At 42.7% G+C, this 25,195-nt stretch overlaps 1 non-coding gene across 1 annotated transcript; it reads right to left on the bottom strand.

Moving 5' to 3' along the window:
- Window positions 1-9,927: 9,927 nt before the first annotated feature.
- TRNAS-CGA (transfer RNA serine (anticodon CGA)) lies at window positions 9,928-10,009 on the bottom strand. Its single transcript has one exon. It is a non-coding gene; the product is annotated as a tRNA-Ser (tRNA).
- Window positions 10,010-25,195: the final 15,186 nt, after the last annotated feature.

Here is a 25,195-nt window from a genome sequence, read left to right on the forward strand (position 1 = left end):
CCAGGTCACAGAACACGTATATCTTTATGGGGCTCCCATAGTAAAGTATTTCCCCCTTCCCAAACAATGACCCCTTTAAATCTGAAACTTCATGAAAGCATCTGAATTTCTGAATTGATGTTTCTGAATGTCCTTGCAAGTATGTTCTGTTAACTTCTAAGCTCTGCAGCGTTGCATTTTTTAGAAAACTTCAAAGATAATTCCACACGGCTTAGTTCAAACATTTTTTTTTTCTAAAATACTTTCTCTTTTTACCCTGATCAAAAAAATTCTCACCGAAATGCTAGATTAATTGTCTGTTTTGAAGAAATATTAATGCAGCATTTTGGAAGTCTGCAAAAAGAAAATGAAGCAGCAGATTTAGGGAAGTTACACAAAAAGTTGTTTCAATGAACTTGAAAGCAACGTACAAAACAACTTCTGTTGTTCGGAGAGTTAGGCCAAGCTGCTAATCTTCATATCTGCTAACAGTCATACTCTTTAAAGGAGTATTCGCACCAATAAAGGAGTTTTCTGGGATTTCTCTTAAGAAAAGGCAAATTTCACAAATTTCTAAGTCAAGGGTAGACATCAAGACATCATTCTTATCTGATGGAGTCATTGCAGTCAGCCCAAGAGTTGGAGGGACATGAGGTTCAAGACCCATTAAGCTATTGGTCCACACTCTGGGATCCGGCATCAGCAGTGTCTGGAGAGGTTCTGGTGGACTGGAGGAGGGGTTATGGTTTTGTCCAGGAGGACAATATTTGCACCACACCACGCTGTGCAAGTGACTCTCACCAACCACCAAACAGTTCTTTTCCCGTCTGACGCTTGATATCTATTATTATTCTACCCGCTTCTGGATCAATGCCTGATGAAGGGACAAGTTTTTATTTATATAAGTTTTTCATTAATGTTGCACCTTACAATGAACTATTAATAAATACTTTATGCAGAGAAAAACCAGAGTGCTGTCACATAATTTTTGTATTGCTGAGAAAATCAAAAGTTGTCCGAACGTTTAGTTATTTCTCTGGGAGCTTCTGGCATCTTCCGCATTTGCTTACATGGGTAGCTTCCTGTTCTGTTTTCCTACAACTACCTTGGTGCATTGCTCTTCACTCAGAGCTGACTCACACCACTTCCCTCTTTCACTCTCTTCCGTTCTCACTCCATCACATCCCCTCCGTTTCCCTAGTTAGTCTGCCCACTACTAACCCTTCTTAACTAACTAACTCATCCTCCACCCCATTGTACTGTACTGTACTTACCTGTCTTCCTTTCCGGATTTTCTGAGCATGAGACTGCCACTATCACCGCACTGCCATCTGCACAGTCTCCCCCTCTCCTTCTGTCTCTACCCCCCTTCCCTCATAGATTGTAAGCCCTCGCGGGCAGGGCCCTCTTCCCCACCGTGCCAGTCGGTTATTATTAGTATTATATCTACCTGTATATTCTGTGTATTGTATGTAACCCCCAAATGTAAAGCACCATGGAATTAATGGTGCTATATAAATAAATAATAATAATAATAATGAGACATCATTTCCTTCTGGGGGGGCCATTTCCACCTCTTCTTGATGTCTGCAGGTGCCTGCGAAGTAGAGCTGGAGTGCTGGCATGCGCTGTAGCCGGCACTCTAAATAAGAAGGTAGGCGGGGAGGGTGTTTAGCTTAGAGTAGAAATATAACTTTATCCTGGACAACCCCTTTAAGACAAGACATAGGTTTCTAATACACTGAATGAGAGATCCTATTCTGGTGCCTCGATAAAATGCCCCTTTGTCCATACAGCATCCACGGCATATAGCATGCAATGGATTGCGAATTAGAAAGAAGACATGAATGCTTTCATGTAGTCCATCTTAGACTATTAGTACAGATTAGTCCCAGCATTCTTGTATAACCTTCTCTCTATTGTGATAGTACAGCAGCCCTGACTTTTCCATCTTACCAGTTGTCATCCCAGATCATTTTCATCGGCACATCAAGAATTCTGACTTTTCGTGATTCTACTTACACGTGAACCTAACACAATTAAAAGTGTAAACCGAGTAAAGAAACTTTGCAGTCATTAAAGATCGTCTTCATTATTGGAGATTATTCACTTGATAACAAATTACATTTCCTGCTTGAAAGAAAAAAGTTCACGGACGTGAAATCATTTGGTGATGAATGCGGTAAAGTATAGACTAGAAGTGTAATGGGGTCTCTAGACTAAAACTCTTTTAGAAACTAATTATAAGTGACCTTTAGGATTGTAGTTCTGGAAATGTTAGTGTTATAAGCAACTTGGGAAATGTAATTAATTTTTTATGGGAAGCAAAATAGCTGAAAGGAGCCGTCGCACCGAGAAACGTTCACACCGGGCCGGCAATTAATCACCAGTGGTCAATTGTGTACAGCAAGTCCATAAAGCCGCTGGGCCATTACTCTGGTGTGACGCACGCGCCTACATTTTAAGTTCACTTAGATGACAGTATGAATTGGCAGGCCAAGTCGATGTGAAATTTACTCTGACGGCCATAACATTGAAACCACTTGCCTAACATTATGGATGAGATTGGAAGAAGACACTGATCCAACCAGTCCAACCTATTCCCCTACAGAGTTGATCCAGAGGAAGGCAAAAAGCTCCCATGAGGCTAATGCCAGTTGCCCCTAAAATATTGTGTGGGTACCCTTGGTGTTGCCAAAACAGCCATAACTCATCAATATGTGGACTCTGTAAGACCAGTAAAGATATCCTGTGCTACATTGGGAAGCAGGCCGTTCATGGATATGATTTGTTTTTCTAGAATAAAATCTGGGGAATATGGAATTGAACTCTTCGTCACGTTCCTCTAACCACTCCAGAGCAATCCTTCAGACAGAGGCCATTGCAAGCACCATTGGTGCAACTGCACAAGTGCCCAGTAAGTCAGGGGCCCTTTCACCATAACAGCAGTGTCCATTGTATTTTAGATTGTAGGTAAACACCTAAGTTAATGGATTTCATGGCTAACAGTTATTGGTGGCTTGTTAGAAGGCTGTAAGGGGCAGCTCTATACTGCGATATTGGAAAACAAGGGACACTATATGGGTCACTGCCATCACGAAATACTACTGATTTAAATGGATTCATTTGGCCTGTATCACCAACATGAATGCCTGGACCCACTGTGTTAAAAGGTAGCTTGGTAGCAGCAATAGTACGGACCCAACCAGTCAGAGACAGAGACACAAAATCTATAGTAAACTGATTTTTAAAGAAAAAACAGCTAAATCAATAATCCTTTACTTCAGGCACAAAATGAGCAAAATAAAATACAGCCTTAACTTCAGGCAAAAGAATGTCAAGCAGAACCCTGCTCATCCGAGCTAAAATAATAAAATACTAAGTGTATGTATAGCTTGCTACCAACAACATGGGTAAACAAAAATAGTGCAATACATTATCACCAGACTCTCAGTGTGTCAGGACAGACTCAGGCGTCTCCTCTCGCTCCCAGGATCTGCCGTGAAGTGCAGGCTCTGCAGCCATTTACGGACCAGTAATGAGACTATGGCTCACACCTTGGGGTGAGGCCTACTCAAGATCAGCCCTGGATCACACAAAGATCAGAAACCTGGGCCTGATATATCGGGACTCCAGCACTCTACCTGTCACCTTCACACACCATGTACAACATTGCCTTCTTTGAATAGTGTTTCCTGTCTTAGTGCCATTTCTTCCCCAGGTTAGCGTCACAAATACACTTGGCCTCAGGGCCAGCTCCAGGTTTTTATGGGCCCTTGGGCAACAGAGCCTCAGTGGGCCCCCTTGTGGAGGAGGTGGGAGTCGGGACACTGCGTGCCGCTGGGGGCGGACGAAGTGAGTGATGTCATGCAGGAGCACAGCATCACCTACGCCATACCTCCCAACTTTTGAAGAGTATAAAGCGGGACAAAATGTGCGGCGCGCTCTGCGTGCCGTGGCAAATTTAGCTCCGCACACTTTTATGTTGACTCCGCCCATTCTCATTCATTTTTCATGTGCTCTCACACAGTATAATTCTCCTACACTCACCTGTAAATTATATGCTCCCCCTCCATCTCTCCCCCAGTTTCATACCCCCCCTCCATCTCTGTCCCCAGTTTCATGCCATTCTTCCCCCTTCATCTGCCCCAGTGCCATGCCGTTCTCCCCCCTTCATCTGCCCCAGTGTCATGCCGTTCTTCCCCCTTCATCTGCCCCAGTGTCATGCCGTTCTGCCCCCTTCATCTGCCCCAGTGTCATGCCGTTCTCCCCCCCTTCATCTGCCCCAGTGTCATGCCGTTCTCCCCCCCTTCATCTGCCCCAGTGTCATGCTGTTCTCCCCTCCTTCATCTGCCCCAGTGTCATGCCGTCCCCCCCCCTTCATCTTCCCCAGTGTCATTCCGTTCTCCCCCCCTTCATTTTCCCCCAGTTTCATGGGCCCCTTCATTATGTTCCACCTTAATGTTTAACACAAAACCAACACTTATACTCACCTTCCAATGCTCCCCCGCCGCTCCTCCCTCTGCTCTCACTCCACTCACATAGTTGTAGGCCCGATGTGATGTCATCACATGCAGAAGCTGGACCGCAGCGTTAAAGCAGGAGCTGAGCTGTGACAGCTCCTACTTTAATCGCCTATGTATTCAGCTCATCGGCGTCCGACGTTCTGCTGGGGCGGGCAAGTGCTGGGGCGGGCAAATGCCGGGGGGCCCCCAGAGGCTCTGGGGGCCCCGGCACTTGCCCGACTATGCTGTGTGCTGACGCCGGCCCTGCTTGGCCTTCTATTTAATCTAAAAGAAAAAGTGAATCATTGGATGAGATCACCTTCTTACATTGCTTCATGGTCCAATTTTGATACTCACATGCCCATTGTAGGTGCTTTCAGTCATGCACAGGGGTTAGCATGGACCCTGTTGCCAGCTCACTGGTTATCTTTCCATGGACCACATTTGGTAGATACTTACCACGTTGTACTAGAAACCTTATTTTACAGATACTCTGACCCGGATATTGTGTTATCATAATTTGTCCCTTGTCAAGTTCACTGAGGTCCTGGCCCATTTCTCCTGCTTCCACCCATCCATGTCATATTTGGAAAATGGTGGGCCCTGTAGGCATTTTGTGACAGTAACCCACCTCCCCTTTAAAGAAAAAAACTGGGATGAGTAGTTACAATAGACAAAAACTATGGCAAGTGTAAAGAATATATCAAACAAGAATATAAACAGAATCGATAATGTACCCGAAACGAATCAAGGACCCGAGCCACCCGAACCCAAAACTAAGCAAATCTTGGAAGGTTGGCCCATCTCTGTCAAAGATAAGTAGTCGAGAAGACAAATATCTGCGTAAAAACATTAGAAAATGAGTTTATCTGCTAAGATCAGAAATATCTGACAAGCTTTAGCTTAGAATATAGCGAGTGATGGCGAGAAGAATAAATATATGGAAATAAGTTCATTAGGAATGGGAATACATATAAATTATCACATTACCATTCACAATAGACATCCATAGAGATTAGCACAACACAGCTGCCTCATCATGGATGCATGTGGGCGAATGTGGCCTTAATGTAAAGCGATTTATTAATAGGCTGTAAACTATGGCTGATTATGGACGGGCATTCCTACTGCGAAAAAGGAACAAATATTAACCAGTTCATGGCCAGAGATTATTTTTGCATGAGAAACCACCACTGATTATAATGTTTTGTTTCCTTTCCCCAATGTCATACACTGTCTACCAATAAGTATTTGGACCCCTGTGTTAGAATAGAAAAACAACGAGTGATTATGAAGATAATCTTGTTTCCCTTAGTCCTAACAGCGGCACAATGTGGGGTATTTCTGCCCCTGTGTGCTGGTAGGACAGGCGGATATTTAATTAGCCAATCAAATGCGTGGCAGGCCCTATAAGAGGGCACAAGAACCTCCCCTCTGCGTGTAAATACAAAAGTACCTCCATTACATTTATATACAGTTTTATACATAAGATATGATTCCCAGGGTGGGAAATCTTGTGCCGCTGTTAGGACTAAGGGAAACAAGATTATCTTCATAATCACTCGTTCCCTGTCGTCCTCAACAGCGGCACAATGTGGGGATATAGCAAGCAGGTCCCCAAGATGGGTGGGACAAACCCATGACCGAACTTAAACTGGTCTGGGCAAAGGCAGTGGAATCTGCCACTTGGTCCTTCAGGCGGTAATGCCGAATGAAGGTGGATTCAGATGCCCAAGAGGCAGCTGCATATATTTGGTCCACAGACAAAGCACTTCTTTCTGCCCGTGAAGTGGACACTGCCCTGGTTGAATGGGCATGAAGGAAAGATGGAGCCGACAGCCCTTGGGCGGTATAGGCGACTCTAATAGTCTCGATAACCCACCGGGATATTGTAGCTTTGGCGGCTTTGGCGCCCTTGTTTTTCCCCGTGTAGCTGACCAACAGGTTTTCAGTCCACCTAAAGGGGCGAGTGCGCTGCAAGTAGATCTGCAGGCATCTAACCACATCCAGCTTGTGCCATCTTTCTTCTTCAGCAGAAGAAGGGAACGGAAAAAATACTGGAAGGGAAATCAGTTGGTTCCTGTTTACAGCAGATGGCACCTTGGGACGAAACCCAGGGAGGAACCTAAGCTGTACATGGTCAGAGAAAAAGGTGGTATATGGCTCCTCAGCGGACAAAGCTTGTAGTTCACTAACGCGTTTGGCAGGTGTGACTGCCAATAGCAGCGCCATTTTGCCGGTTAGCGACTTGAGGGAGACCTCTTCCAGAGGTTCAAATGGCTGGCCACATAGGGCGTTCAGGACCGGAATAAGGTCCCATTGGTGGACAGGGGTGTTTACCACCGGTCTCAGCCTAGTTGCCCCTTTAATAAAGGTGCTCACTAAAGGATCCTGAGACAAACGCCTCCCCAGATAGGCGGACAGGGCCGCTACGTGTACCTTGAGTGTGGCCGCAGCAAGACCTCTGTCTAGTCCGTCTTGAAGGAAGTCCAGGATCGCCTCCGTAGGGGGATCGGTGGAGTCCACTTGATGCTGCAGACAACAGGCATTAAAGATGTTACCTATTCGACGGTAGTTCCTGTTAGTCGAATCTGCTCTGGCGCTGGATAGGGTCTTCAAGACGGCTTGTGACAGTCCTCTATTTCTCAATAGGGACTGGTCAACCTCCAGGCTGTCAGGTTGAGTCTCCTCAGATCCTGGCATCTCAGCTCTCCTTGGGTTACCAGGTCTGGGAGTGGGGGAAGCCTCCAATATATGCCCTGACTCATTTGTATGAGCTGAGCAAACCAAGCCCTTTTTGGCCAGAACGGGATTATGGCTATTCCCGAGGCTTGGTCCTGTCTTATTTTTATCAATACCTTCGGTATGATTGGAATTGGAGGGAATATGTAAAACAGCCTGAACCTCCATGGGATGGACAGGGCATCCACCGCCAAGGGATTGTCCTCCTGGTACAGAGAGCAGAAGGTCCCCACCTTGGCGTTGAGTCGGGTAGCCATAAGATCGACCTCCGGGAGACCCCATCTCTGGACGATCTGTTGAAATACGTCTGGATTGAGAGACCATTCTCCTGATACGGTAATACCCTGACTCAGCTGATCCGCTACTATGTTCAGGGAGCCCTTTATGTGAACAGCGGATAACTGGACCAGATTCTTCTCCGCCCAGGCAAATATGAGATTCGTCTCTCTCAGCAAGGTTGGTGACCTGGTGCCCCCTTGTTTGTTTATATAGACTACCACCGTCATATTGTCTGACCGGTTTTTGACAGACTTGCCTTTCAATTCCGGGGCAAAGTGTACTAGGGCCAGGTACACTGCTCTGAGTTCCTTGAGATTGGATGACCCCAGCTCCGGACATCTCCATCGTCCTTGTACAGTTTTGTCTTGACAATGGGCTCCCCATCCCCACTGGGATGCATCTGTTGTCAACAGGGTCCACACTGTCGGGACCGTGGACCTTCCGTCTTTCAGGTGTATCCACCATCTGAGGGAAAGACGGGTAGCGGGAGAAAGGCAGATCTTCTTGTGCAATCCCCGTGGAGACCTGTTCCAGGTTCTCAACACTTCCATCTGCAGGGGACGCAAATGCCATAAAGTCCAAGGCACCGCCCTGGCCGAGGATGACATCAGGCCCAGGACTCTCATGGCGGTCCGGATGGTTACCTGCCGAGTGCGCAATAGGAATTGTGCACTGGCTTGGATTCTTTCCTTCCTTGGACTGGAGAGGAAGATCTGCATCGCTTCTGAATCCACAATAAATCCGAGGAATTTTCTTCAGGTGGATGGAACGATTTCGGACTTCTCCCAATTGATAATCCTAACTCCTGTAGGAAGTTGATGGCAAGGTTGAGCTGCTGGAGGAGGGCAGCAGGAGACTGAGCTTTCAGTAGCCAGTCGTCTAGATAAGGGACGATGAAAAGACCCTGAAGTCTGAGGGCCGCGGACCGGAGAAATCACCTTGGTGAATACCAGTGGGGCGGATGTGATGCCGAATGGCAGAGCTGTGAATTGATAGTGCTCCCTGTGGCCGGCCATAGAGACGGCAATCCTGAGGAACTTCCTGTGGAAATGAGCAATGGGGACATGTAGATAGGCGTCCTTCAAATCGAGGGTAACCATCACCTCTCCTGGCTGAAGAAACACAGCCACGGAATCCACGGTTTCCATTCGAAATGACCTCTTCCTGATAAACCGATTGAGGTACCTCAGATCTATTATCATCCTCCAGCCCCCGGTGAACTTGGGGACCAGAAATACGGGGGAGTAGACTCCCAGACCGAGGTCTGAGGCTGGTACCTTCTCCAGGGCGCCCTTGGTAACATATTCGGCAACCAAGGATAAGCGGTTGCGCAAAAAGTCACCAACCATAGAGGAGGCTATGGCCACAGAGGCTTGCGCGGAGGAAGCTGAGTAGACCTTCTTCAGAACGGAGTCCGCCCTACGATCCAGAGGGTCCTGAAGATTTGAACCATCTTCCAAGGGCACCAGGGTTCTGCGGGACAGCTTTGCTACGGCCAAATCCACCTTCGGGGGAGGCCCCCAGGAATCCCACTGGGTAGTGTTAATAGGAAACAAACTCTTGAAGATCCTGGAAAGCGAATGTCCTTTCTCTGGCTGTTTCCACTGCTGCGCCATAAGGTCGGTCAGCGTGGCGTCCGCATGGAAGGCAATATGTCCCCCAGAGGCAGACGTGGAGGCTTCCCCGTCAACATCTCGGCCCACTGTAGACCGGATGGACTTCAGCAGCCTGCCCGTTTGTTCATAATGGAACGCAGTTCTGCTGGAATAACTGAGTCGTCCTCGGAGGAATCATCCTCTTCCACCCGCAGGTGTTACAAGGGGGGGGGGAGAGACGAGGAACGGAGCTCAGAGCATGGTCTCCTGGTGAGCTGAGACAAGGTGCAATGGATCCCTTTGAGGGAATCATCCTGCAAAACAAAAAGGAGAGTACAAGCAAGGGAAAAACTATTTACCCAAGCGATGCCCAAACTCACCATCTCCTTGACCCATGCCATCATATCTCTGGGAGAGGGCTCCACAGGTGGAGGACCTCTGCACCCGCGACAACGGGCCCACTCATAGCCTGAAAATAGGCAAGTTATAGGACCAGTAGTACCCTGCAGGGCACAACCTTTCAAGCCGCTACCTACCATCAGGGAGCGGTGTGTCGCAATCGAAGCAGGAAAGATGTTTCCTCTTGGAAGAGGTTTTCCTCCTACCATCCCCAGGAGGGGTAGTAGAGGATGACATATCCTACAGTGAGAGATAATAGACCATGCAACACTGTCACCATGACATCATACCAGCTTTTAAAAAAAGGGTAAATCTTACCAGGTCCTGTAGACCGGACAGAGAGGTGACTTGGCGCCCAACGTGCGACTCGAACCCACGACCTTGAGATTAAGAGTCTCATGCTCTACTGACTGAGCTAGCCGGGCTGGCACTGTGAACAGGATCTGAACCTGTGCGGGGAGACCCCATTGGATTTCGAGTCCAAAACCTTAACCACTCGGCCATCACAGCCGGTTCCCAATAAAGTTTACAAACTGGAAAAGAGTTCAAGATCAATGAACACCACAATCGCACGCCTTCAGCAGATACTGCAGGAAGGTCTCTGACACCTCTTAATTCTGGCCGGCTGGAAGTGGGGGGAGCCACAATCAAAGCAGGTGAGGCAACCTGCCCAGACAACTAACCCTGTAATCAGGGGTCTGCAAAGATATACATTCCCCCCCACCAAGAGGCCCTTAACCCGGGCACTTACCCCCACATCTCCCCGTCTTTTCCGGCCTTTAATAAGGCCTGAATCTTCCCTGAGTGAGCGGCCGCCAGCGCCAGGCCGTTGCCATGGCGCTATGATACTTCCGGCAAAACCGGAAGTGCGCGCTTACAGCGGCCGGCGGGGAACAGGATACACAACAGTGTGGTTCCACCAGCCGGCAGTCCGCGCGGCCACCAGAGGCAGCATGCGGAGTCCCCGGACTCTCACCAAAATGTCAGGTAAGTCACAAGGAGCAGGGGAAGCGGAGGAGAGGGGGGGCAGGGGGGATAGAGGGGGGTAGCCACACATGGCTAACAAGCACCTTCTCCCCGCAGGGCACAGAAGGTGACAAGAAGAAAACAACCGCTCAGGAGGTGAGTAATCCTGCTGAGCTTCTCTAAGAGGACACAAGTCCTCCCACCTGTCCTCTGTCCACACAGGACAGAAAAAAACACGCAGAGGGGAGGTTCTTGTGCCCTCTTATAGGGCCTGCCACGCATTTGATTGGCTAATTAAATATCCGCCTGTCCTACCAGCACACAGGGGCAGAAATACCCCACATTGTGCCGCTGTTGAGGACGACAGGGAACATTTATTCCTATACAATAGATGGTAGACCCCAGCAGATGCTTCCTTATGGATGGGATTGAGCGACACAATACTCCCGGATGCCTGGTGACACTCCTGGTGTATGTGAGCCATCGGTTGGGTGCGGTTTCTCTGGTCAGCACTCGTCGGTCTCTATCTCCCAGTTTCGGGGGTCTGCCGACTCAGGGTACATTCCGACAATCACCGTTCATCTTCCACTTCGTAATCACATAGGTCACTGTCGATTTTGGGTAATTCAGTTCGCTTGCTATGTCCCTTCGATCGACCATTTCTGTGGTACCCCACAATTACCCCTATCTCGAAATCGGACAACTCTGCACTTTGTGGCATCTTGCATGCGACTAATGCCAATGCTGTTTCCCACGGAGGACGTGACGTACATCACGACCGCAGATATCTTCATTTGCATGGGTGTCCAAATACTTATTGGTAGACAGTGTATACTGTATGTATAACACACTTGTACACACAGCAGGGTATCAGGGTATTAGTTTTCCTAGGTGAGAGTATGCTTGGTCTGTGAACAAGGTGGCCTGCAAAAGTGACATCCTCCTAAGGGGATACAGCACCCCACCTTACCCACATTTATATGACTCTCACCTAGCTACACCCGTACCCTGCTTTGCACTGATAAGGGGCAGTAACCCCAAAACAGCTGTCTGCAGATGGGTTTCTATTCACTTTGGAGGAGATATTCTGGTTTGGCTTTAATTCCCATCAATGTCAACCATGAAAAAAAAAAAACATGCATTGATCTCTAGGAGGCTACCTTCCAAAAGGTGGCACTATAGCAAATTCTCCTTTTTTCATGAAGGATAAATAATTTGCATATTTTCTTCCCAGAATTCCCAGTATAGCATACATGGTCTGTTAGACTCTACACACCACAAAGTGGCCTTCAACGTCAACATCTTCCGAAGGAGGCGTGGTAGCCCTTCTGATCTAAGTGGTCTCAAAATTTATGAGGTTGATTGGTTAACATTTTTACAAAGAAAATACAAGTACACAATTAACTTTCTAAAGAAATCTATCAAGAGGAGAGGGGAAGAAGTGAACAGGAGCTTAGGGAAAAAGAAGCAGAGACACTGGTCAATGACCTATTCATCTCTATGGCTGTATATTATCAGAGGACCATGTATATGGCAGTAAGCCCAGGGCAAATGTCTTGACATGATCATTTTGACGTCCGGAGTCACTGAAAGATGTGAATGGGGCAGTGGAGGCACAGGTGGCACACAGATGTCATCCATGAGTTGTTCAAGCACAAGAATGAAGCTGTAGCTACAAAGTAAGTTTCTATCATGTCCCAAGTACTTTATTCACATCAGCTCACATTACTTCTCAATATATAACCATCATGATCCTGTAACTATACCTGAGTGAAGGTCGAGCAGGGGGCAGATTCTCCCCTACATACTGTGTGCAGTATATGGCAGAGTCTGCAGAAAGGAAAACTCCGAAAAAGATGCAGAATGCATGTCATATAATATCCAGAAATACTGTTACTACTCATGTGAAGTCATATGGCAGGATTTGGAATGGCTTATAATGACACCTAGGCTTTAAAATGATATAATCTCTGGCTTTGTATTGCATGTAAGGAGATCTCAATAGATAAATAAGTCCTATTGAGATTTTCCTGCAAAACCATATACTGCATAAACCTGCTCATCTCCTGCTCTAGAACATGCCGGCCATAGATTTTGTAGTATTTCAGACCCGAGATTAACACTTCAATTGGAAATGCCTCATCTAGTATGTTCCATTAAGGAAAAGCCGCTAAAACAAATGATTGTTCCCTTTCTCTGACTTATCCCTATAGCCAAATGGAAGATGCAAATATTAAGCCAAGAAAAATAAATGAGAAATTTTGTAGCTGGGTGAATTATTAATATTTAATAACCGAGGCCGCAGTGATATGTCTCATAAAGTTTGGAAAAAGATCTCCTTGAAGTCAAATGCGTACAATTAGGAGATTCTCAGTAATTAGAACAGGCCTAATAGATGTGCTAGATGCTAGTCAAGTCTCATCTCAGTGAAGGTTTGGCTGATGATTAATTAAAGATTCATCTCGGTGTAATACAGATATTCATTTTGCTACAGCAGCGATACTATGTACGCTAATTAAAAAAAAAGAGACATGTTCGATTTAACCGGAAGGATGGCGAATCGCGAGGATGAGTAGGTTATTATTAGTAGAGTCTATGCATTCTTCTTAAATAGTATAACTCCGAATCAAGAACTTTATTTTAATTTTAGAATAAAATCGCTTTTTGTTCCCCATAATTTGTTTGTATGTGTCAAGGCTTCCTTACCTTTCTTTATGGCATGTCAAGATATGTGCGTCACAAGACGACTATCTTTTCAAGACAATATTGTTTCATGATATTGTATCATAAATTGATATGCTATATGTGTCAATTTGTGAGCACCCAAGTGCTTGGGTTTCAAGTTTTTCTTAGTTTCATAAGAAAATGAGTCCTTAAAGGGGTTGTCCAAGACCAAGGCAATATATAGAGGTGACCTATCCACAGGATGGGTCATCACTATCTGATTGGTGGAGTCCGACACACTGCTATATCTTGTATATGTGTTTCCAGCTGATTCAGAGGCTGGAAATATATACAAGATATAGCAGCTCTGCTTCTATTCAATGGAATGGAACCAGAGCTGCAGTTCCCGGACACCACTGCTATAGTGTCCGGTGTAGGAAGCTGTATAGAGTTTACTGAGCCATATACTGTAGCGACAGAAGTGGCGAACTGCAGCTCTTCTCCTATTCAGCTGATCGGTGTAGGGACTGGACGTCACTGATCTGATACTGATTACCGATACTGATTATGTTTGGTCCTCTGCAACTCCTTTAAACAATTTCCAACTCTTTAAAATTGAAGATATTGACTTGGCCTCCAAATTTTCCAAATCTTAATCATATCAGCAGCCCATGGGCTGTTTTATGGAATTTTACTCGCTTCCTTTTTTTTTTTTTTTTTTTTTTTTTTTAATACCCAGTTGGTTGATGATATGCTTTGGTCACGCAGTAATAAGATGAGAGGTATGCATAAACAGGGTAACTTGGGGAACTAGTAGTTGATACATCCATTTGGCAGTCTGCGTTTCCCTTGCTGCGGCAGTCTTTACAGTAATATCCATGCAATTCACTCTTACAAAAGTCCATCTTGTCTACAGGTCCCCACTGTGGGGTGTATATCAGCAGAGTGCATTGTCCTGCAAAGGCAGGGTTGTGGCTCTGAGACCATGTAACACTTATCTGGCACTCTGTGCTCTGTAACAGAAGCCAAGCAGGGATTATTCCCATCTCCTATCTGCTGAAATCACCCAGCACTGTGCTTGATGGACTATCTTGGGGTTAACCAGGGCTTCACACTCCACACTTCTTTTCTGCTCCACTGAAAGGAGAAGACTCCTGGTCTACAGCTCCGTTCCAGAACTTTCTAGATGGGTCATATCAAGTCTCATCTCCCATTCCACAGTTCAGACTATTTTAGGGGATAACTATACACTATATATTCATTACAATGCAAACATATTATATAAGGCACAAATGAACATTTTGTAGAGCTCCTAAGAGGACAATATTCTTCCACCACATTATTTTATTTCCCAGGGAGGTCATATCTAAGCCCCCCCCCCCCCCCCCGAGCTGTGGACAGGATAATAAGGAATTTTTTTCATTGTATGGAAAGGGTTACTTCTATCCCATGCAAACAGGAGCTTTCATTGCATCTAGAGTATATACAAACAGTCCCTCCAGTTATAATAGCGCTCTAATAGAAGATCCAAATACTAAGGTTAGCTGAGGTTATATCGTGCACTAGAGAAATAAAGCAGTTGTGTTGGAAGGAATAGATAATAAATCACACAATGAAGTTCTATGGATTTAATATCTTTATATATTTTATTAAAGATTTCATGCAGAGACAACATATGACAGTAATGGAGAATAATCTGGTACATTACAATGATTCTTCACATCCTACACAAGTCATTTCCACTGTAAATCCAAAGTTCAAGACTTCACACTTTTATGGACTCCTTCATGTTCTTATTTTATGGATGAAAATGATAAAATCTGCAGCGCTAGCAATGTCTCTACAAAGAAATCAATAGTGATAAAACCTGTGAATTATGGAAATATATGCTGCATAGAAAGAAGAGGAGTCAATGCATAGCTGGTTACATAAGCAGGACTTACAGTCATGGTCATAACTTTTGGAACCAGTGAAATTTCTCCATAACATTATTGCAATTACACATACAGTGTTGGCCAAAAGTATTGGCACCCCTGCAATTCTGTCAGATAATACTCGTTGTCTTCCAGAAAATGATTGCAAGCACAAACTCTTTGGTATTAATATCTTCATTTATTTTGCTTGCAATGAAAAAACACAAAAGAGAATGAAAAAAAGTCAAATCATTGATAATTTTACACAAAACTCCAAAAATGGGCCGGACAAAAGTATTGGCCCCCTCAGCCTAATACTTGGTAGCACAACCTTTAGACAAAATAACTGCGAACAACCGCTTCCGGTAACCATCAATGAGTTTCTTACAAGGCTCTGCTGGGATTTTAGACCATTCTTCTTTGGCAAACTGCTCCCTGAGATGTGAAGGGGGCCTTCTCCAAACTGCCATTTTAAGGTAAGTTTTGGCAAACTCCAGCCTGACTTTTTTTTATGTCTCTGGGTAAGAAGTGGTGTCTTCCTGGGTCTCCTACCATACAGTCCCTTTTCATTCAGACGCCAACGGATAGTACGGGGTGACACTGTTGTACCCTCGGACTGCAGGGCAGCTTGAAATTGTTTGGATGTTAATTGAGGTTCTTTATCCACCATCCGCACAATCTTGCGTTGAAATCTCTCGTCAATTTTTCTTTTCCGTCCACATCTAGGGAGGTTAGCCACAGTGCCATGGGCTTTAAACTTCTTGATGACACTGCGCATGGTAGACATAGGAACACTCAGGTCTTTGAAGATGGATTTGTAGCCTTGAGATTGCTCATGCTTCCTCACAATTTTGCTTCTCAAGCCCTCAGACAGTTCTTTGGTCTTTTTTCTTTTCTCCATGCTCAATGTGGTACCCACAAGGACACAGGACAGAGGTTGAGTCAACTTTAATCCATTTCAACTGGCTGCAATTGTGATTTAGTTATTGCCACCACCTGTTAGGTGCCTCAGGTAAGTAACAGGTGCTGTTAATTACACAAATTAGAGAAGCATCACACGATTTTTCAAACAGTGCCAATACTTTTGTCCACCTCCTTTTTTATGTTTGGTGTAGAATTATATCCAGTTTGGCTTTTTGACAATTCTTTTTGTGGTTTTCCATTGAAGACAAATTAAATGAAGATAATAATACCAAAGAATTTGTGATTGCAATCATTGCAAACAGAATTGCAGGAGTGCCAATACTTTTGACCAACACTGTATTTTGTTATACACAGGTTTATTTCCTTTGTGTGTATTGGTACAACACAAAAACACAGAAAAAAAAAAGACAAATTGGTCATAATTTCACACAAAATTACAAAAATGGGCCAAACAAAATAATTGGAACCTTTTCAAAATTGTGGGTGTATAACTTTGTTTCACGGATGTGATACTTTTTTTTAAACCCACCTGTGGCAAGTAACAGGTGTGGGCAATATGAAAATCACACCCGAAACCAGATAAAAAGGAGAACTTGACTCAGTCAAGAGAAGAGAAGTGTCTGAGCACTCGAGGACCAAAATTGTGGAAAAATAACAATTTTAAGGTTACAAGTCCATCTCCAGAGAGCTAGATGTTCCTTTGTCCATGGTGTGCAACACAATCAAGAAGTTTACAACCCATGGCACTGTAGCTAATCTCCCTGGACCTGGATGGAAGAGAAAAATTGATGAAAGGTTGCGACACAGGATAGTCCAGATGGTGGATAAGCAGCTCCAATCAAGTTCCAAAGAAACTCAATCTGTCCTGCAGGATCGGGGTGCATCAGTGTCAGCACCAACTACCCGTCAACATTTGATTGAAATGAATCGCAAAGCAGGAGACCCAGGAAGACCTTGGTGACAAAAAGGCATAAAAAATCTTGGCTGCCAATATGTATGAGAGTAAGCCAAAATCCTTGTGGGAAAATTTCTTGTAGACAGATGAGACCAAGATAGAGCTTTTTAGTAATGCTCATCATTCTACTGTTTACCAAAACAAAATGAGGCCTACAAAGAAAAGAGCACAGTATCAGCAGTCAAATATGGTGGAGATTCACATATGTTTTGGAGTTGTTTTCCTGCAGGACCCAGTGTCAGAAAACTGGTTTTGGGTCCTAGATCATGGAGTCTTCAAGCAGGACAATGACCCCAAACATGCCAGGAATAGATGGAAGCAAAGTACTGGAGACTTCTGAATTGGCCAACAAAGAGTCCAGATCTAAATCTCATAGAACATCTACGGAGAGATTTTAAAATTGCTGTTGGGAGAAGAGAAGGCAGCCTTAAAATATTAGAGAATGGGAGCAATCTGCAAAAGAAGAGGGGTCCAAAATTCCAGTAAGAAGCTTGTCTGTTGATGGTTATAGGAAGCAATTGATTTCAAAGGGTGTGCAATCAAATATTAAGTTAAGGGTGCCAGTAATGTTTTCCAGCCCAATTTAGGAGATTTGTGTAAAATTATATAATTTTTGGCTTTTTTTTTCTGTTTTTTTTTGTGTTGTTCCAGTACACACAAAGGAAATAAATATGTGTACATTGGGCAGATTATTAAATGGCGCCATTATAAAGTACTATTTGTCCTGCAAAAAGTAACGTCTCATACAGGTACTCAGAGGAATCATTTTATATGCTTGAGACATAAATTTATAATATACAATAAAAAAGTGACAATTCCCAGAAGGTTTTCTCAATTTTAATGTGACTGCAAGGGGGGGGGGTTAATAAAATATATTACAATATTCATTGATGCCAGAAATGTTGCCAGGAAATCAAAAGTTTAGTTACCGAAGGTTTAGAGATACAATTCGGAAGGGTAAATAAAGTTTCGAAGATGTGTAGAGATAGATTCCAGAGTATGAATAGGAATAACTCAGACAATATAAAGAAGGAATTATCAAAAAAATCTGGCAAGATATTGTAACATGGTATGAGCATAAACAAAGGATGAAGCCCAGGGTGTGAGGACATTGGAACATTGAGGTTATAGATGAGATATTGTGGGCTATACCAGGAGATCTAAGAACTGCTATAGCTAACTGAACCAATCAAACCAAAGTCATCCCTCCCTCTTAGCGGATGACGTTCTTCTTACTCTCACTTCCCCTCATACCTCTTTACCTAACCTTACCTAACCTATTGAGTGTCTTACGTACTTATAAAACAGCAGTATTGCCTTTCAACATCCCCATGATTACCTTACCTCCATAGTAGTAGTTATGGCTTCCAGTGGCAGACTACCTCCGTCCGTTATCTTGGGACCCATATCTCTCCTACGTACGTGACCCTCTACTCTGCCAATTACCCGCAGCTCTTCCGAGACCTTAGGGCCCTCAAAGACAAATGATGACTGCTACCTATTTCTTCATTTGGGGTGAATCACGGTGGTAAAGATGACCATCCTACTGAGGTTGCTTTACTTTTTTTGAGACACTCCCAGTGGCGGTCCCTAGAGCGGAACTTACAGAAGACTATTTTCCAGTTTATATGGAATGCCAAGTATCATTGCATTCATAGGTCTATAATGCCGGCTGGGATGGGGTGTGAGGGATTGGCTGTCCTGTGTCTTCTCTACTCTTACTGGGCAATCTATTTACGCAGCCTTGTCTCCATATACCAAATGGGTGTAAAACTGAGAAGCTGTGGCTTGTGCCTCTGCATCCTAATGCGTTGTTATGGTTCAGCTCCCCCCTCGCCTCCTTCCCTTGCTTGGCCTCATTCATTTCACTAGAATGATTTGGTCTGTTTGTCTATCCTTGTTCCTTTTGGCGTCCAATTGTTTCTCGATGGTCTCCCTCCTGTATAATCCCCTCCTCCGAGAGGGAATGTCATCTAGCATGGTCAGTGTATGGTCCAGGGCAGGCCTGTTCAGGATTGCTGATATGGTTGAGCCTGTGCCATTGGAGCTCATGTCCTTTGACTACCTCACCTCTACCTTGAGGGTAAGTCCCCACATTGTGGAAATGCAGCTTTTTTTGTTGCGGTTTTTTGAGCCAAAATATATTAACCCCATTACACAAAAGAAAAGCACAGCCAAAGCCAAGAATGGTTACAAAGAAATGGGAAATATATAAGAAGCTCTTATACTTGTACCTTCTGCTCAATTCACTACTGGCATTGGCTCAAAAAAAAGCAACAAAATCTGCAACAAAAAAAAGCTGCATTACTGCAACGTGGGGCCTCAACCTGAATCTCCCCATGATAGAATGGCTTCGCTATCACCCAGCAGTTCGTTTTGTTCCCTCGTTGCATGGTTTCCTAAAGGTCTCCCTCCGCACCATGTTTGAGAAGATCTTTAGTTCTGAAGTCATGAAAAAAAAATGTAGATAAGAATAGTCAGTGGTTGCCAGAGCTATTACTGACCATAGAATAATTGCACATGCTATTATTTAGTTATTCTGTCTCTTTCATGTCGCTCTCCCTGCAATACAATCCTGCTTTTAACCTTTAATTATAATTATTGTTTTTTGTGCTTCTTTTCTAAGCCCTCCAAGACCTTTAGAGGAGTACTCAGAAGATAATCGCTCGGGCTGTAATAGAAAGCAAGTACACCTTGTCTAAAGGTCATTACCGAGACACCGCCGGGCTGAGGAGAAAGAGCACGAACACAAGAGAAGTCTGCACTTAGCTATCATGTAAATGATCAAAGGAATTAAGAGATCTGGCTGGATAAAAACCCTGTCCTGTGGCTGAATTGTTTTATGATAATTCACATCATGTAGTCTATATAAAGTTCTATCTATCTATCTATCTATCTATCTATCTATCTATCTATCTATCCTTTTTCTAATATCTATCTATCCGTATTCTAATAATCTATCTATCTATCTATCTATCTATCTATCTATCTATCTATCTATCTATCCGTATTCTAATATCTATCTATCATCTATCTATCTATCTATCTATCTATCTATCTATCTATCTATCTATCTATCCTTTTTCTAATATCTATCTCCTATCTATCTATCTATCTATCTATCTATCTATCTATCTATCTATCTATCCATCTTCTATCTATCTATCTATCTATCTATCTATCTATCTCCTATCTATCTATCTATCTATCTATCTATCTCCTATCTATCTATCTATCTATCTATCTATCTATCTATCCTTATTCTAATATCTATCTATCTATCTATCTATCTATCTATCTATCTATCTATCATCTATCTATCTATCTATCTATCTATCTATCCTTATTCTAATATCTATCTATCTATCTATCTATCTATCTATCTATCTATCTGTATTCTAATATCTATCATCTATCTATCTATCTATCTATCTATCTATCTATCTATCTATCTATCTATCCTTTTTCTAATATCTATCTATCCGTATTCTAATATCTATCTATCTATCTATCTATCTATCTATCTATCTATCTATCTATCTATCTATCCTTATTCTAATATCTATCTATCTATCTATCTATCTATCTATCTATCTATCTATCATCTATCTATCTATCCATCTCCTATCTATCTATCTATCTATCTATCTATCTCCTATCTATCTATCTATCTATCTATCTATCTATCTATCCTTATTCTAATATCTATCTATCTATCTATCTATCTATCTATCTATCTATCATCTATCTATCTATCTATCTATCCTTATTCTAATATCTATCTCCTATCTATCTATCTATCTATCTATCTATCTATCTATCTATCTATCTATCTATCTATCTATCCTTATTCTAATATCTATCTATCTATCTTTCTATCTATCTGTATTCTAATATCTATCATCTATCTATCTATCTATCTATCTATCTATCTATCTATCCTTTTTCTAATATCTATCTATCCGTATTCTAATATCTATCTATCTATCTATCTATCTATCTATCTATCTATCTATCCGTATTCTAATATCTATCTATCTATCTATCTATCTATCTATCTATCTATCTATCTATCTATCTATCCTTTTTCTAATATCTATCTCCTATCTATCTATCTATCTATCTATCTATCTATCTATCTATCTATCTATCTATCATCTATCTATCTATCTATCTATCTATCTATCTATCTATCCTTTTTCTAATATCTATCTTCTATCTATCTATCTATCTATCTATCTATCTATCTATCTCCTATCTATCTATCTATCTATCTATCTATCTATCTATCCTTATTCTAATATCTATCTATCTATCTATCTATCTATCTATCTATCTATCTATCTATCTATCTATCTATCTGTCTGTCTGTCTGTCTGTCTGTCTGTCTGTCTGTCTGTCTGTCTGTCTATCTATCATCTGTCTATATCTATCTATCTATCTATCTATCTATCTATCTATCTATCTATCTATCTATCTATCTATCTATCTATCTATCTATCTCTCATATCTATCTATCTATCTCATATCTATCTATCTATCTATCTATCTATCTCTCATATCTATCTATCTATCTCATATCTATCTATCTATCTCTCATATCTATCTATCTATCTATCTCATATCTATCTATCTATCTCTCATATCTATCTATCTCATATCTATCTATCTATCTCTATCTATCTATCTATCTATCTATCTATCTATCTATCTATCTATCTATCCGTATTCTAATATCTATCTATCTCCTATCTATCTATCTATCTATCTATCTATCTATCTATCTATCTATCTATCCTTATTCTAATATCTATCTATCTATCTATCTATCTATCTATCTATCTATCTATCTATCCTTTCTCTAATATCTATCTATCTATCTATCTATCTATCTATCTATCTATCTATCTATCTATCTATCATCTATTTATATTATGTATTCTATCTATCTATCTATCTATCTATCTATCTATCTATCTATCTATCTATCTATCATCTATTTATATTATGTATTCTATTTATCTATCTATCTATCTATCTATCTATCTATCTATCTATCTATCTATCCATATTATGTATTCTATCTATCTATCTATCTATCTATCTATCTATCTACCTATCTATCTATCTATATTATGTAATCTATCTATCTATCTATCTATCTATCTATCTATCTATCATCTGTCCATCAGTAATGTTATAACTATGAGTACTGAATTCCTCCTCTCTTCCTATGTCAGCTCTATGTTCTTCTCTGTAGAGTACAGTGACCATTCCAAGGGTTCATTGGATGATCAGTTTTATTAGTTTTATGGCTCCATCTCACATTTGGTGGAATATAAAATCATATACATCTTATATAGAGACCATTTATCATGATAGTTCAACTGGTGTCATCACATTTAGTCCAATCTGTCCAATCTCTTACACTGAAAACTGCGAGAATTAGAATAGTCCAGATATTCAGAACTGTCTTCTAGAATGAAGTGCTCATGATAATAATAATAATAACCATTGTGTGATTTTTATTACCGTAACAGCCATAAGCCTCATTGTCCTGCCCATATGTGGACTCGTTACATTAGCTGTATTTTTTTTCCCATCATTTTTGTTTTCTTTTATTCAGTACATAAGTTAGAAATTCTGACAACGTTGTGCCATTGTCTGACTACAGTCCTATCCGAATTTATAGGGGTTCTAGTCTAAAGCCATATGTTGGAGGGACTAGTGCAATTTCTGAAATATGAAGGATGGTCATGGCGAGAACCTAATGGGTAAATGAATATTCTCATCTATATTGGTTTATCTAATGACTTTTCTCTCTTTTTCATTTGTCTTACTTTACCTTATTTTACCTGCTATAGTCGGCCTTATCACTGATGGCGACGATAGGGAATACAGAGACTTAAACCGGGACTTTGTTGAATGGTGCCAGCAGAACCAGCTCAGGATTAATGCTGGGAAGACCAAGGAGATGGTGGTGGACTTTAGTAAACGGAGAGGTGCTCCGACCCCAGTGGATATCCAAGGGACATGTATTGAGATAGTCAGGACATATAAGTACCTGGGCGTGCTCCTCAATAATAAACTAGACTGGGCTGATCACCTGGAGGCGCTGCACAGAAAGGGTCACTTCAAACTCTACCTGCTCAGGAGGCTGAGGGCCTTCGGAGTCCAGGGGCCACTTTTTAGGGCCTTCTTCAACTCTGTGGTTGCCTCAGCCATCTTTTTCGGTGTGGCCTGCTGGGGGAGCAGGGACAGAAATAGACTTGACAGGCTGATCAGGAGGGCCAGCTCTGTCCTGGGGAGCCCCCTGGACCCAGTACAGGTGGTGGGTGACAGACAGATACTGTCTGTGATGACCTCCATGCGGGAGAACAAATCCCACCCCATGTATGGGACCCTGATGGGACTTGGCAGCACTGTAAGTGACCGACTGCTTCACCCCAAGTGTGAGAAGGAGCTATCGCAAGTCCTTCCTTCCAACCGCGACCAGGCTGTATAATCTACATCAGACCAAGCGAAGATCACCCCGCACAGAGAACTAATGACTATGACGATGACCATGAGGTCTTCCTCTTTCTCTTCCGTTTTTTTCCTTAGCTGCTATGGACTCCTAGTATATCTTCTGTTCTCAGCATATGTGTGTCTACGTCTGTAATATATTACTGTGTATTATCCTGTATCTGTATTACTATGCTGCTGTAACATACTGAAATTTCCCCACTGTGGGACTATTAAAGGATTATCTTATCTTATCTTATTTTAACATCGGCCCAAGCAAAATTTACCATTGACAATCCCTTAAAGAACACATTTCACCACTTGGGGTACGTGTGGTTTTATATACTGCTAGAAAGCCGACAGTGTGCTGAATTCAGCGTACTGTCGGTTTTCCTGATCTGTGCCCCCAGTGAAGAGCTAGCGGTGCCGGTACCGTAGTTCTTCACCGTCAGAAGCGCGTTTCTGACAGTCAGTCAGGAACGCCCTTCCTCACAGTAGCGTCTATAGTGCTGTACTGTGCCAGCGGTGAGGAACACCCCCCTCCCCTCCTGATAGTACTCGTCCATACTGAGTGGGGGGCATCTCACTAGAGATGAGCGAGTAGTATTCGATCGAGTAGGTATTCGATATTGAATACTATGATATTTGAAATACTTGTACTCAGTCAAATACCACGCAGTAAACGCAGTAAAAATTCACACTATAAATATACACTGTATGCTCATCTCTATTCCTCACCGCTCTCACACTACAGTGCTATAGACGCTGCTGTGAGGAAGGGCGTTCCTGACTGACTGTCAGAAACGCCCTTCTGATGGTGAAGAGCTACCGGCACCGATAGCTCTTTACCAGGGGCACAGATCGTGAAAGACAGTAGTGAACTGAATTGTTTCTTTCTAGCAGTATATAAAACCGCATGTGCCGCGAGTGGTGAATGGTCCTCTTTAAGGGTCTGTTCACATAGTAAAAAAGATGACGAATTCGTCTTCCTCTTCCGGCCGCTGTTTTCCAGGATCTGGCTACCCATGTCATAGTCCGATGCTGGGTATCGGCCTACCATCGTGTCTTTCCACCATCTATGGCAAGATCAAGGAGAGCAATTATTTTTTCATCGTCCTACTATGATATCTGCCTCTCATTGAAAGTAATAGGAGACAGAATCTGATCCTATACAAAGTTAGAGAATTCTACTCTGCAAACATTCATTTTCTTTCTTCCCTTTCTCTATTACTATTAGCCTTTTGGTTAGTTTAGTACAGAAGCCAGAAGAAATGGGTCACAGTTTCCCAGGTAACAGTTGATCTGACCTGAGGATTCATAGACACGGGGACATGACTGGTGATATCTTGTACAAATTACATATTCTTCTTTACCATTTTATGGATTTAGTGTATATATCAGAAAATTCTACTAATTCATTGTTGGAAGGAGATCGTTCAGTGGTCTGTGTTACAGGACACAATATCCTTACGTTGCTAAAAGCATTGAAGTTTAGATTGATGCTATGAATTTCCTAAAAACATTGTGAGTTTATTTGCCGAGTTTACCTTTAACTCCTAAGGAGCAGGACCATTTTTGGTTTCCGTTATTTTTATTTGTCGCTATGTTTTTTGTGCTTTAGACATCGGAATAGCCTTTAGAAAGGCTATTCATCTCTTACCTTTAGATGTGCAACAATGAGGGCGGGCCGCAGTGCTCAAACGGTGATGGGGGCATCCCCACTGCTGCCAGAGAACTCTCTCCAGCGAAGCCTCCATCTTCAGCTGCATC

The sequence above is a fragment of the Leptodactylus fuscus genome, chromosome 3 (assembly GCF_031893055.1).
Source record: "Leptodactylus fuscus isolate aLepFus1 chromosome 3, aLepFus1.hap2, whole genome shotgun sequence".
Lineage (NCBI taxonomy): Eukaryota > Metazoa > Chordata > Amphibia > Anura > Leptodactylidae > Leptodactylus > Leptodactylus fuscus.